General features: G+C 53.6%; 1 protein-coding gene and 1 long non-coding RNA gene across 4 annotated transcripts in view; one reads left to right on the forward strand and one right to left on the reverse strand.

Moving 5' to 3' along the window:
* LOC125640100 (uncharacterized) overlaps positions 1-13,685 on the forward strand; it is a 183,913-nt gene extending 170,228 nt beyond the window's left edge. Inside the window, exons 1-3 of one of the 2 annotated variants that reach the window (XR_012669285.1) lie at positions 10,200-11,079; positions 13,128-13,223; positions 13,589-13,685. This is a non-coding gene — a long non-coding RNA (uncharacterized LOC125640100). Of the gene's footprint in view, positions 1-10,199; positions 11,080-13,127; positions 13,224-13,588 lie in introns of those variants that run through there. The other variant, XR_007357689.2, reaches the window with a different exon arrangement.
* SLC6A11 (solute carrier family 6 member 11) overlaps positions 1-14,050 on the reverse strand; it is a 286,531-nt gene that overhangs the window by 48,156 nt on the left and 224,325 nt on the right. The window lies entirely within an intron of this gene.

Consider the following 14,050-nt stretch of genomic DNA (forward strand, 5'->3'; position numbering starts at 1 on the left):
AACCTTCCCCACACTCAACCCGGGCAGCGGTGGCTCCTGGGGCTGGGTCCTGGGGTTGTGAGGGAACTCGAAGCTCTCACTTTGGGTCCCACCACCCCTTCGTCATACATGGCACTGCAACCCCACACACCTGATCAAAACGTCTGAAGCAGAAAGCTGGACCCAGCCCCACAGGAGCTGCCATTGTGTGGGGAGTCACAGACACAAAAGAGTCACAGATAAACAGGATTATGCTACCCATGATTTTTTCCTGACATGAGAAACCTGCATCCTTAATTGCAAGGCATTTCTCCTAGAATCTAGTTGCTAGGGACACTGCGAAATTATGGGCCACCTCTAGAGGTACAGAGCAGGTGTAGTGGGAATTGGACCATTTTCCCTTTCTCACTGCCAGGGTCAGGAGTCGTTAAAGTGAAGCCTACCCATGAGAAGGTGAGAACTGATTGGGGTAACTTAGCCTACTAGACATTCAAGACCCTAATATGAAACCACAGTGTAGGAGCCTGATCCTCCCCTCATTTACACACCATTAGCTTCACTGAGGTTACTCCTGATTAACTCCTGTGTAAATTAATGGATGATCAGGCCATCAGTTATTTTATCACTGTCCTAGTATAAATTATAATACCAAATTTGTTGGGATTATAAAACTCCATTTCTTATTCAAAAGGCCACTGGCAGTGGTTATCCAAGTTCCCCAAGATAGACAAATCACAGTTAGACTGTGAGATGTGGGCTCTTCCTCCCATTGGCTACTTTCTCTCTGACCTCCAGAGATTATCTTTATGAATTACGTGTTTCATACTAAAAATGTATAGGATCAGAAAAATACCCCTGATTGGTACAGGTAGGCATTGATCACACACGTTCATGGCTGTAAATTCAATGGATCCTTAATGATGTAACAGTTCTATGCTGCATTTCCAAACCATACCCAGGGCCATTTCACACTTTAGCCCTTTTCTTGTCACAAACAGTCTTCTTTGCCACTACCCTAGTGACCTTTCAAACGACTCTGATTTCTGTTTAACTTTTCTGTGTGTTCAATCAATCAATAATCCACTCTAAACAATGAGGCAATAAACTGAGGGAAAATGGTGTATATTGGAAATGATGGAGTAATCTGCCTCTAGAAACCTTACTATGCTATTAAATCTAAAGCAAAGTGTAGTAGTTCAAACTGTGAATTATGAGCATTTCCTCAAGACAAAATTTTATATTGAAGGACATTTCGTTATGCAATGCAAGGGCATTATAGGAATTACTCTCTTCTGCTGAAGAGTTAAATAAACTGCTCTGCTCTGCCAGCCACAGAGGCAAGAAGACTTGAGGATGGGTAACAAAGTTTCCACTCTGGGGACCTGTTTCTGGAAGCTAAGCATTCTGTAGTTTGTGCTCAGTTTGTAAATTTTAAAGAAGTACCAAGAATGGATTTGTGTGGTATGACAAAGTTCCTCCTCTACCTTGGTGGGTCTTGCGCTTATTGGCGGATTTGCTTGCCTCGGAGATTCACGGCAGCCCTCTGTTTGGCCGTTTTCGTGAACCCACAGTCCAGGTCAACTCCTCCTGTGTCTGACTAGGAGTCGGGAGATGGAGGGATGGGGGGATGGCGGGAACCCGGGCCTGCCCTCTACTCCGGGTTCCAGCCCAGGGCCCTGTGGATTGCAGCGGTCTACAGTGGCTCCTGTAAGAGCTGCGTGACAGCTACAACTCCCTGGGCTACTTCTCCATGTCCTACTCCCAACACCTTCTTTATTCTCACCACAGGACCTTCCTCCTGATGTCTGATAATGCTTGTACTTCTCAGTCTTCCAGCAGTACGCCTTCTCACTCTCAGCTTCTTGCACCTCTTGTTCCCAGCTCCTCGCACGCACATCACAAACTGAAGTGAGCTCCTTTTTAAATGCAGGTGCTATGATTAGCCTGCCTTAATTGATTCTAGCAGCTTCTTGATTGGCTGCAGGTGTTCTAATCAGCCTGTCTGCCTTGTTTCCAAAAAGTTCCTGATTGTTCTGGAACCTTCCCTGTTAGGAAACGGAACGTCCTTTGCTTGCTCCTCAGCTATCTGCTTTCTATTCTTTCCTAAAGCCCCCTGGCCCGGACTTTTCTTACTTTTTGCACCTGCCTTAGTCCCCCCCCGACCGGGTCAGACGCTTTTTGGTTTTTCTTTTCATTTTTTGTGTTTTTTTTTTCCGTCTACGTCCTTCGCCAGCACCCGCCCCCCCCACGCCTGCTTTCGGGCGCAGCTACTTGCCTCAGCTGGGCCCCCAGAGGAGGGGGGGGAAGATTGCCGATTTGCTGTCCGGGGGGGGGGAGTGGAAACCCTCAGACCCAGCCGTCTTGCCAGCAGCTCGGACTTTACAACATACTTAATATGCCGAAGGCCTTGGAACACAGCCAACACAGCCGGAGAAGAAGATTTCAGCAGACAGAAGAAATAATTCAAGGGAGCTATAAATCATCGTGAAGAGGGCCGTAAGATTGAGTAACTTTCTGAATTATACTCTCGTGGGGGGGAGTTTGACTGTGCTTACTTGCGTTTGTGGAGGCACAGGGGGTGTGGCGTGGAGACCCCCACCCCCGATCCATCGGTGCCCCTACCCCCCCATCGTTATTACAACTGTCACGGCCCCCCCGCCGTCTGTCCCTGCTGGCAATCTGCCATCTCCTTTCGGATCCAGCTGTTCGCTTTGAACTTTGCCTTCCGGACCGGACACAACAGCCGACCAACCGAGACTCTTTGGACAAACGTGTGTGGGTCTGCACCCCCCCCCCCCGGATTGCTTATCCCACAGCTTGCCCCTATTACTGGACCCCGATTTTGTCCCCCCCCTCCTCCCAGTCCCCCCCCCCCTCGGCATTCCTTCTTTTCCTGTTTGCAATCTAGCGGAAGGAGGGGCTATTCCGTTTTCTCCCCTCCCCCCCTCCTCCTTCCGGTGTCTCCCTGTCTTTCCCTGCTCACAATGGCGGGGAACGAGAGGGGTGAGATTGCTTCCACAAAATTAGTTGTCCCTTCCCCACCACCACCTCTGCCCGACCCCCAAGGTCCCCCCCCTGCCACTATTGCTAAGATACTTGCCACCCCCCCTGCTGGGGCACCGGTAGCAGGAGGCACCAGGGTGATTGCTGCTGCTGCTGCACCCACTGCCCACCCAGATTCTAGGAAACCCCCCCCGGTTCGCCGGAAGGGCCAGGGCGGGTGGAAAGGAAAGGGCCCCGCTAAAACCACTGAGCCCGCCATGGCAGGGGCTGCCCCCACCGCTGCGGCCTCATCATCAACCGTGGCGCCCCTCCCTGTGTTTCCCTCCACCAGCTCTGCGATTGCCCCTCCCCCGGCCCCCAGGACGTATGCCCGGGCGGCGGCGGGCTCTTCCCTACCTGCCGCCTCGTCATCTCGCCCCCCCCCCCGCCTCCGCCACCATCACCAGCGGCCGAGGCCCTTTCCCCGTCTTGACCAGGAAGCACGGCGTCCGTTGCCTCCTGGTGCCCGCCTCGCCCCACGTGGAGACATACGTGCAGGCGTTGGCGAAGGTGGTAGGACCCACGGCTATTGTGGCGGCCTCCAAGATGTATGGGAAGGTTGTTTTCTTCTTAGCCTCGGAGGATGCCGCCCAGGAGGCGGTAGAGAGGGGCCTGACGGTGGGGGGGGTGTTTGTCCCCCTACAACCGTTAGAAGACCTGGGCGTCCGCCTCGTCCTTACCTCCGTTCCTCCCTTCTTACCCAATGCTGCCCTGTTACCCGCTCTTTCCACCCTGGGGAAACTTGTTTCTGTCATCAGCCCTCTCCCGTTGGGCTGCAAGGACCCCACCCTCCGTCACATTTTTTCGTTCCGCCGGCAAGTGCAGCTTCTACCACCGGCAGGAGCGCGTGACGACGAGGCGTTTGAGGGGTCCTTTCTAGTCCCCTACCAGGGAGCCCGCTATCGGGTCTTTTATTCTACCGGAGAGGCCCGGTGCTACCTCTGCCGTTCAGCGGCGCATGTCCGCAGAGACTGCCCTTTGGCCCGGGGGGGAGGGGCACCCGAAACCCCCGAGACCCAGCCGGACATCGACCCTGTTGCTGCCGACGCCCCTGGCTGCCCGGCACCTGAAACCAACCCTCCTCCTACTCGACCCATTGCTGCTCCCGTCCGGGCCCAGGAGATACCTTCCCTACAACGCCCGGACGAGCAAGGGAGTTTCACCCTTGCTAGTACCAACCCAACAGAGCCCATGGAGGAGGGTGGGGCAAGGATATTATCGGGTATAGGAGAGGGCCCTCCCCAAGGAGAAGCCCCCACCCCTCATGTTGCCCCACCGCTACCTCCCCGAACCCCTAAACCATTGCCTCCGCCCCCCGACACGACCCCTGCTAACCAGCCCCCAGATGATGCTATGGAGGCCTGGACCCTAGTCCAGGGGAAGCGAGGCAAGCGGAAGGCACGAGCTCCGCTGCATCCACCCGACGCAGAAGCCCCCCGGAAGACCAGGAAAGGAGGCACTGCTATCGAGCCTCCCGCCACGGCCGTGAGCGAGATCCATCCGCTGGTGTCGGGAGGGGAAGACGGACTGGCATTGGAGGGCAGAATCCCCCCTCCACGGGAGACCCTCCCCTCCGAGACTTCTGAGGACGCCCCTTCTGCCTGGACGCTACCCGAACCCCCCGCGGATCCTGAGGTGGCCATTGAGGCGGGCCCTAGAGGAGAGGCCCCCGGGGTGGCAGGAGTTGGCCTCTCCCCCGTGTATGCGGAGATTGAGGCCCTAGATTTGACCCCGGTCACCCAGGGAGGGGATGATTTGCTGCCGGCTGGCCTTGAGCTGGGCAGCCTTACCCCAGCCTCCCTTTCCCCATGCTCCCTCCCCTTAATTGTCTTCCCGGGTGAGCACTCTGCAGACAGTGGTCCACCACCTGATGCCATGGCCGCCAAGACCACCATGGAGCCAGCATCTAGCATTATTGGGAGCCCCCTCCCTCACCCCTTAACCCTTGACTCTGCTCAGGAGGCACTTTCCTTTAGCTGCTTGCCTCCTGCACCCCAGAGCCTTACCTCTGCCCCTGCCCCCACCCCTGCCCCTGCCCAAAGTCCCTCCTCCTGTAATGTTAATGCCGCCCTGGGGTTATTTCCTTTCCGCCTTTTGCAGATTCCCCCCAGGGAGCAGTCTTTGCACTTTCTAGCCGCGACCCATTAGGAGTGGCAATTTTTCCCCTGCCATCCCCCTCCACCCCAAGGCATGAAATGAATTTAATAACCCCAGCCTGTCAGACGCCCCGTCGGTGGTCCGCACCCTGTCTACCTGCCTTAGCGGACCACGAGGCTGTATTAAGAGTCCCATCAGGGAATACCTCGGGAATTGTAACCCCACCCCCCCATGAGCTGCGGCATGCGCTACGGAAGTTCCTAGAACACACCCGTGGCGCCCGCGACAGAGCACAGCTGGCTCTTCAGCTATGGGGGGACTTTGATCAAATCCTCCAGGCCATAAGGGCCCTTATAAAGGAAGGCAGGGGGCAAGGAAGGCGCGGTGCTGCGGCCTACGAGCGAGCCCGCAGCTTCCGACACGATCTACTCACCCACGGGATGGGTCATGGGTTGCTGCGCAACCCGCCGGGGGCCCTGAATCCCCCCGCCAATACGAGGCCCCCACCCCCCCAGCCCTCCGCATGACGCCTCTTATTATTGCGACCCTGAATACCAGGGGCTGTAGGATGGCTCTCCGCAGGTCCCAGGTGCTCTCTTACCTTCGGGAAGGGAGGTATTCTATAGTTTTCCTGCAGGAGACTCATACGGACCCGACCGCCGAGGACAGGTGGCGGCTGGAGTGGGGGGACGGGGTATACTTTAGCCACTTCGCGACCTGGCAGGCTGGAGTGGCAACCCTGTTCTCCCCCAACCTACGGCCTGAGGTGCTAGGGGTTAATGAGGCCGTGCCGGGCCACGTGCTGCACCTTCGAGTCCGTATGGAGGGGCTCGTGGTTAATTTTGTCAATATTTATGCCCCGCAAATGAGCTCCAGGCGGCCACAATTTTATCAGCAGGTGTCCGACTTTCTCGGCACCCTGGATTCGCACGAGTGCCTGGTCCTGGGAGGGGACTTTAACACCACCCTCGAGGAACGGGATCGCTCAGGGGCCGAACCGAGTCCGGCCGCTGCAAATATTCTCCAAGGGATAGTTGACCATCACTCCCTAGTGGACGTCTGGCGTGACCATCACCCAGATGACACCTCCACGTTCACCTTTGTTCGGGTGGAGGCCCATCGGTCACACCACTCTCGGTTGGACCGTATTTATTTATCCCGTTTCCACCTTTCACAAGCCCACTCCTCCGCCGTTCGGCCGGCCCCATTCTCTGATCATCATTTAGTTACTGTAACGGTCTCCCTCCGTGCAGAGAGACCGGGGCCGGCCTATTGGCACTTTAATAACAGCCTGTTGGAGGACGAGAGCTTTGTGATGTCCTTCCGGGAGTTTTGGCTGGCCTGGCGGGAGCAGTGGCGTGCCTTTCCCTCGGTGCGGCGATGGTGGGATCTCGGGAAGGTGCGCGCCAAGCTCTTCTGCCGTGACTACACTCGGGGCACCAGCCGATGGCGAAATGCGGCGATAGAGCAGTTGGAACGGGAGGTCTTAGAGATGGAGAGGCACCTGGCCGCCGATCCCGAGGACCCGTCCCTCTGCGGAGCGTGCCGGGAGAAGCGGGAGGAGCTTCAGGCCCTTGAGGACCACCGGGCCCGAGGTGCCTTTGTTCGGTCCCGCATCCGCCTCCTTCGGGAGATGGACCGCGGCTCCCGCTTCTTCTATGCTCTGGAGAAAACGAGGGGGGCCAAGAAACACGTCACCTGCCTTCTTGCAGAAGACGGTACCCCCCTCACGGATCCGGAGGAGATGTGTGGGAGGGCCCGTGACTTCTACACAAGCCTTTTCTCCCCGGACCCGACCGATCCTGACGCTTGTGAGGTGCTCTGGGAGGAACTCCCCACGGTCAGCGTGGGCGACCGAGACCGACTAGAGTTGCCTCTCACCCTGGCCGAGTTCTCGGAAGCCCTCCGTCGCATGCCCACCAATAAATCTCCGGGCATGGACGGGCTGACCGTGGAGTTTTACCGCGCGTTCTGGGACATTCTCGGCCCAGACCTAGTCATCGTCTGGGCTGAGTCCTTGCAGAGCGGGGTCCTCCCTCTGTCATGCAGGCGAGCGGTGCTCGCTTTGCTGCCGAAGAAGGGGGACCTCCGCGATCTACGAAACTGGCGTCCCGTCTCACTCCTTAGCACGGATTACAAAATTGTAGCGAAAGCAATTTCGCTGCGGCTAGGGTCCGTGATGGCGGACGTGGTCCACCCAGACCAGACCTATACTGTCCCAGGTCGCAGCATTTTCGATAACCTCTTTCTAGTCCGAGACCTTTTGGAACTCGGGCGGAGAGATGGTCTATCGTTCGCCCTCCTGTCTCTTGATCAGGAGAAGGCGTTCGATAGAGTAGACCATGGGTACCTCCTGAGCACTCTGCAGGCGTTTGGATTTGGACCTCAGTTTGTGAGTTTTCTCCGGGTGCTGTATGCCTCCGCGGAGTGTTTGGTTAGGCTCAACTGGACCCTGACTGAACCGGTCAGCTTCGGGCGAGGAGTGCGGCAGGGGTGCCCCCTCTCGGGCCAGTTGTACGCTCTGGCGATCGAGCCTTTCCTCTGTCTCCTCCGCAGGAGGATGACAGGGTTGGTGCTGCGGGAGCCGGAGCTACGGCTGGTCCTGTCGGCGTACGCCGATGACGTACTCCTCGTGGTCCAGGACCCGGGAGACTTGGCGCGAGTGGAGGCATGCCAAGCCATCTATTCGGCAGCCTCCTCCGCCCGAGTCAACTGGGTCAAGAGCTCTGGCTTGGCGGTGGGGGACTGGCGGCAAGTAAGCTCCCTCCCACCCGCACTTCAGACCATCCGGTGGAGTGCGGGTCCACTGCTCTATCTCGGCGTTTACCTTTCCGCCACGCATCCTTCCCCGCCGGAGAACTGGCAAAATTTAGAGGGCGGGGTGATAGAGCGGATCCGGAGATGGACGAGGCTACTCCGATGTCTCTCCCTCCGAGGGAGAGCACTGGTGCTTAACCAACTAGTCCTGTCCACGCTCTGGTACCGGCTCAACACCCTGGCCCCGGCCCCGGGTTTCCTGACCCACCTCCGGAGATTGATTCTAGAGTTCTTCTGGTCAGGAATGCACTGGGCCCCTGTTGGAGTTCTTCATCTACCCCTGAAGGAAGGAGGGCAGGGCCTGAAGTGTCTGTACACTCAGGTCCGCGTTTTCCGCCTCCAGGCCCTGCAGAGGCTCTTTTATAGTGCACGTAGTTCGGCGTGGAGCATACTGGCGCACGCCTTCCTGCGCCGTTTCCAAGGGTTTCGATATGACCGGCAGCTCTTTTATCTTTCACCGAGGGGTTTTCCGCGAGACCTCTCTGGGCTGCCGGTCTTCTACCAGGACCTCCTCCGGGCCTGGAAACTGTTTTTAACAACCAGGTCCGTGGCGGCCACCGTGGGAGCAGATCTCCTCACGGAGCCCCTGCTACACAATCCCCAGCTCCGTGTGCAGGTGGCGGAGTCCCGCTCGGTGCGCCAGAGGTTGGTCCTGGCGGAAGTCACGAGGGTCGGAGACCTCCTGGACTACGACCGGAGAGACTGGCTGGATCCCCTGATGCTTGCTCGGCGCATGGGGCTCTCCAGCCTCCGAACCCCCCGGCGCGTACTTCAGGAGGTGAAGGCCGCTTTGACCCCCGCTGCTCGGGCTTACGTTAGCCGAGCCTTGTGCGAGGGCGCACCCCTCCCATCCCTTACCCCAGGCCCGCCGGACCTTTCCATCGGGCCCCCACCCCGTAGATCCCAACAAACCCCTCACCCTTTCACTGCAAGCCGGCTGCACGAACTGCAGCCGGTAAGCTTTCAAATTGCTTCACGGAAATACTTATATACACTTACGCTTCACACCCTTCATGCCCATACCCTGGTGTCCCGCCCCGATACAAAGTGGCGGGATCTCCTGCCACCTTTGGAGGGTGAGCAACCTCGGTGGGCCAGCCTGTATTCCACCTTGGTCCCAAGGCCCGTCGGGGACATCAGTTGGCGGCTCCTTCACGGAGCTGTGAGCACGGGCGTGTTTTTGACACGGTTTACCCCCATACCGGACACTTGTCCTTTTTGTAATGTGAGGGAAACCCTGGCGCACGTGTATTTAGAGTGTGCCAGATTGCAGCCCCTTTTCCGGCTCCTCACAAATATTTTATTACGCTTTTGGCTTCATTTTTCCCCCCACCTTTTTATCTATACACTTCCCATCCGTGGCCCCACAAAGTCGCGGGATCTTTTAGTCAACCTCCTCCTAGCTTTGGCTAAAACAGCCATTTATAAAACCAGAGAGAGGAGGTTGGCCCACGAAACGTCCTGCGATTGTGGGGCCGTTTTCCGATCCTCAGTACATTCACGTATCCGGGCGGAGTTCCTCTGGGCGGCATCCACCGACTCCCTTGAAGCATTCGAGGAGCGGTGGGCGCTGTCTGGGGTTCTCTGCTCGGTGACCCCGTCCGGTTCCCTCCGTCTGACCCTTTGATTGAGGGTAAGAGCGAGAGACGCCAGCCCCAGCCGTCGCCGCTGGGGATACCATCATTCCTGTCATCTAGGAGGGGTCCTATAATACATGGGTGTCTACCCCCCCCCTCCCTAAACCGCCCACCCCGCAGCCGTGCCCATCTTACCGGGCACTCTCAGGAGAGGGAGGATCGGTGACACTGGGCGCGGCACTAGGTAACTCGAGGGGGTGGAAGACCACGAGTGTCGAGGAAGCCCCCCCGCTCTAGGCCACCAGGTAACTCAGGAGGGTGGAAGACCACGAGTGTCGAGGAAGCCCCCCCGCTCTGGGCCCAGGCTAGCCTGAACACTTCTCCCTCCTGAAAGCTGCTGTGTTGTACCTTCTGATTGCGTTGTTTTGTTGCATAGTTGTTTTGTTTCTTTGGTAATTCTGTAAGCGTTACCAATAAACTTTCTTTTTGTTTCAAAAAAAAAAAAAAACCTTCCCTGTTACCTTACCCAGGGAAAAATGGACCTACTTAACCTGCGGCTAATATATCTGCCTTCTATCACTCTCCTGTAGCCATCTGGCCCGACCCTGTCACAGTGGATATGGAAGCCAGTAACCATGAATGAGGCTAACAAAAAGTGATGCAGACGCTCAGAGCTGAAGGAAGGAAGGATGGCCCACTGGTTAGGTTGCTAAGCTAGGACTCAGGAGACTGGGGCTCAATTTCCTGCTCTGACATAGCCCTCTAGTACGAGCATGGACAAGCCACCTAGCATCTCTATTCCTCAGTTGTCCATCTGGAAATCAGAGATAGCAGTACTTTCCTACCTGATAGGCTGTTGTAAGGATGAATCCATTAAAGATTGTGAGGTGCTCAGATATTCCAGCATGGGGGGCCATAAAGTCCCATAGGTAGAACTATACTATAACTGCATTACAGTTTTAAAACCAGGGGCAGCAGAATTGGGATGGCAGGGGAGGCTAGCACCTCCACAATGGAAATACTGTGGGAGCTCTGCCCCCACGTAAACTTGCACATACCTGGGGAGCAGGGGGGACGAGAGCAGAACTCAGAGGGGCTTGAGCAGGCATTGCGGGGGCTGGGAAGCAGGGAGCAGGACCTGAAGGGCTGGAATGGGCCTGGAAGCAGGTAGGAACCCTCAGGACCCTCCTTCCCAGCCTGGAGCCGGTTGCCTCCTTCCCCCACGGAATCTCAGCGCCTCCTCTCACTCCCCCTCTTATCCCTCCCCTGCCCCATTCGCAGGGAGCTGCTGTGCCCCCCACCCCTATTGAAAATTGTGGATTTGTTTAATGTGGCAAAAACCTTATGCTCTTTCTTTATATGTGGCTTGGATATTGCCATCATTGTGATGTGAATCTTTGCACTTCCAGCAGGCACCAAAATGTAGACAGAAGCAGGAGGATGCTGGCTGTATCCCCGACCACCTGAGGTGGCGCTGCAGAATCCATTGGCCAATGGCAGCCCCCTTCGGGTCCACAGACTGCTCTTGGTCACAAGCAGTGTCTCTGTGAGGTATTGGGATTGACTGGTGAGCAGTAGCACACCAGCCATACCGGGTAGAAGAGAATTATTACTAACTATTGGTATTACCATTGTGCCTAGGAGCCCCAGTTGTGGATCAGGACCCCGCTGTGCTAGGCGTTGTACAAACACAGAACAAAAGAGTTCACAGTCTGAGTATGAGGCAAGAGACAACAGCTGGAAACAAACAGACAGATGGGGGACTGCAAGGAAACAATGAGACCATACTGGTCAGCAGGCTAGGCAGTGGTCTCAGGACAACAGCGGCCTACCCACTGACCAGTTTTCTGTAGGCATCACAGCACAGGAGAGTTTTAAGGATGGATTTGAAGAATTTGTTATTGTTGATAATTATGTTGCTTTTCCTCATTGGCAACTGCCCTTCACAATGCCAGTGAATTGATTTATTTTGCTGGTATACCTACAGATTTTTCTGTCTTGTTTCTAGTAAAGAAGATGCCATTTAAAATTATATCGCTTTTCAACTGGGCGTCTCTTCTCTCCCATTTCATTATTTTACACTGCAACGCTCCCTCAGAAAAGAGAGAATCCTACAGTAAAATGTGTTGCAAAAAATAAATCTGTCAGCACATGCTGTTCCTGGGCTTTGCACTGGCATGGAGGAAGTCAGTGGTTTGATATTGTAATATGCTGTCTAGAGCATACTTGTGCCACTGCCCTCTATTGGATAGAATAAGTACTGTTTAATGACATATCATAGGCTCTTTACTTTATGTTCTTCATTAGCTCAGGGGATAGTGTTCTGTGCTTTTGAATAGCACTGATTGAAAGCTAAGTCAAACCCACCAGACAGCGATGTGATATGCAGGGTTTCTTCACTTCATCATAGGCATTCATTTCTCTTTTATCACCACAAAACAAATCATGTGTAATTGGCCACGTTCATACTTTTTCCTGAATCAGGACCAACTGAACTTGAAGTCACACAGTGTAAGGTATATACAAAGCCATAGCCTCTACTTCTTAAGCAAATGGCTTTCTATATTGTCTTCCTCTCTCTAACCTTTGGAATGGATCTGTCATAGAATCATAGAATCTCAAGGTTGGAAGGGACCTCAGGAGATCATCTACTCCAACCCCCTGCTCAAAGCAGGACCAAACCCCAGTTTTTGCCCTGATCCCTAAATGGCCCCCTCAAGGATTGAACTCACAACCCTGGGTTTAGCAGGCCAATGCTCAAACCACTGAGCTATTCCTCTTTAACTTTAATCTTCAAATCATTACCCCTTTTAAGTCATCCATGGACTACCACAGGAAGAACCTACCTCCATGGAGGACTGTACACTGGTCCAGGTGCCATAAGTAATGTGCTGTGGTTGTTCATGAGTATTAACATTTTGTGATTTCTCTTGAAGAGTCATAATTAGCCTATGTAAATGAAGAGTCCAGAGGGCCAAGGAGCCTCCAGTGTGGTTTCAGTCTCCTTACCCTACTATCATCAAATTCCACTATTTCAGAGACATTGGGGAGCAACTAGTGTGCTAGAGACCTTACTGCCCTCAGAGTGAGCCTTTATCCATTCTCTTAGCCTTTATCAAGCTCTGTACAGTACTGGATTACGAAAATACAATGAGTACTACTGCAGCCGTTGGGGCTGTGATTGAAGTAGTTTTTATAAGAGATGTCGCAGGACAGAATGAAAAGAAAAAGATGTACTTTGTTTGGCCAAAGCATTACTCCACACTACTGAGAAAACAATTTCATCACCCACAATTTTCCACTGGGGATATTATGTTGATTTTGAAGGTACCTGGCCAGACCCTCAGCTGATGCAAATCAATGTCATTCCAAACCTTCAATGGAACTACACTAATTTATACCAGCAAAGGGTCTGGCCCAGAGAGCAGAGTGGATAACCACCTTTGTTGCCTAAAAGCTGTGAGCAATCTCACATGTTTGCAAGGCAGTTTACCTCAAGTCTCTTTTGGGTAATTTAGCACACATTCAATTTGTACAAAAGCTGGTCTGCTTTTATTCCCTAAGCATCCACATTTCTCTAATGATCTTTTCTCTCCCACTCTCTTATATTGGCAGCCATGCAGGGCAGCATTTCTCTCATCAAAAGGCATGGCAGGACTGAGCGAGCACAGCATGCACTTTCTAGAACTGCCTCCAGTACTTTCCTGCAAGGTTTGTTCATGCACTGTAATCTAGGATTCAAATTCTCCAGAGTTTTGTTGTTGTTGATAATTATGTTGCTTTTGCATCATATCATCATTAGTTGTCTTTATTAGTATTGAAAAGGCCCTTAAGTTCTCACTCTGAATATCTCTTCAGCAATAGCACGTTTATAGTTTAATGTAATGCCGTGTAGTAAAAGCTGCTGAATCAGACATAGACTAGTCCGAGATCAGTTCTGGGACTGATCCAGAAACCTGACTGGGTTCGGCTATGTAAAGTTACAAATTAGCCACCCAACACAAAAGCAATGGCCCCCTGTTTACTATATAAATACAAATTAGTGAATTAAGGAATTTTTCTTTTCATTGCTCTAGGTGTATAAGCCAAAGTGGAAAAAGTAAGAGTTTATATTAGGAAAAGCCAATTAGACTGCATTTTAGATGCTACTATATGGAGGTAAGATATTGTTACATTCTCTCTCTGTAATATTGTGGTTTGCTGCATTGAGAAAACCACTTTAGTGCTGTACCTTGAATTAACTGTCTAATTACACATGAATAGTTCATGACTGGGGAAACAGTTTAAAAAGTTGAGTTCAGAAATATGACGTGTCTTGATCTGTGTTTGAAAAGTGACTATCCCAGCAGGGGCATTGGAACAATTTGCATAATGGGGGTGCTGGAAGCCATTGAACAAAACTGTAAACCCTGTATGTGAGGGAAACCATGTATTTGATTGTTTTTAATATTTCAAGCCAGGGAGTTCTGCCACACCTCCAGCACCCGTAGTTCCAGCACTCCTCTGGCCCACTGAGGGTGTGATAGGTGGTGTGCAGG

The sequence above is a fragment of the Caretta caretta genome, chromosome 7 (genome assembly GCF_965140235.1).
Source record: "Caretta caretta isolate rCarCar2 chromosome 7, rCarCar1.hap1, whole genome shotgun sequence".
Lineage (NCBI taxonomy): Eukaryota > Metazoa > Chordata > Testudines > Cheloniidae > Caretta > Caretta caretta.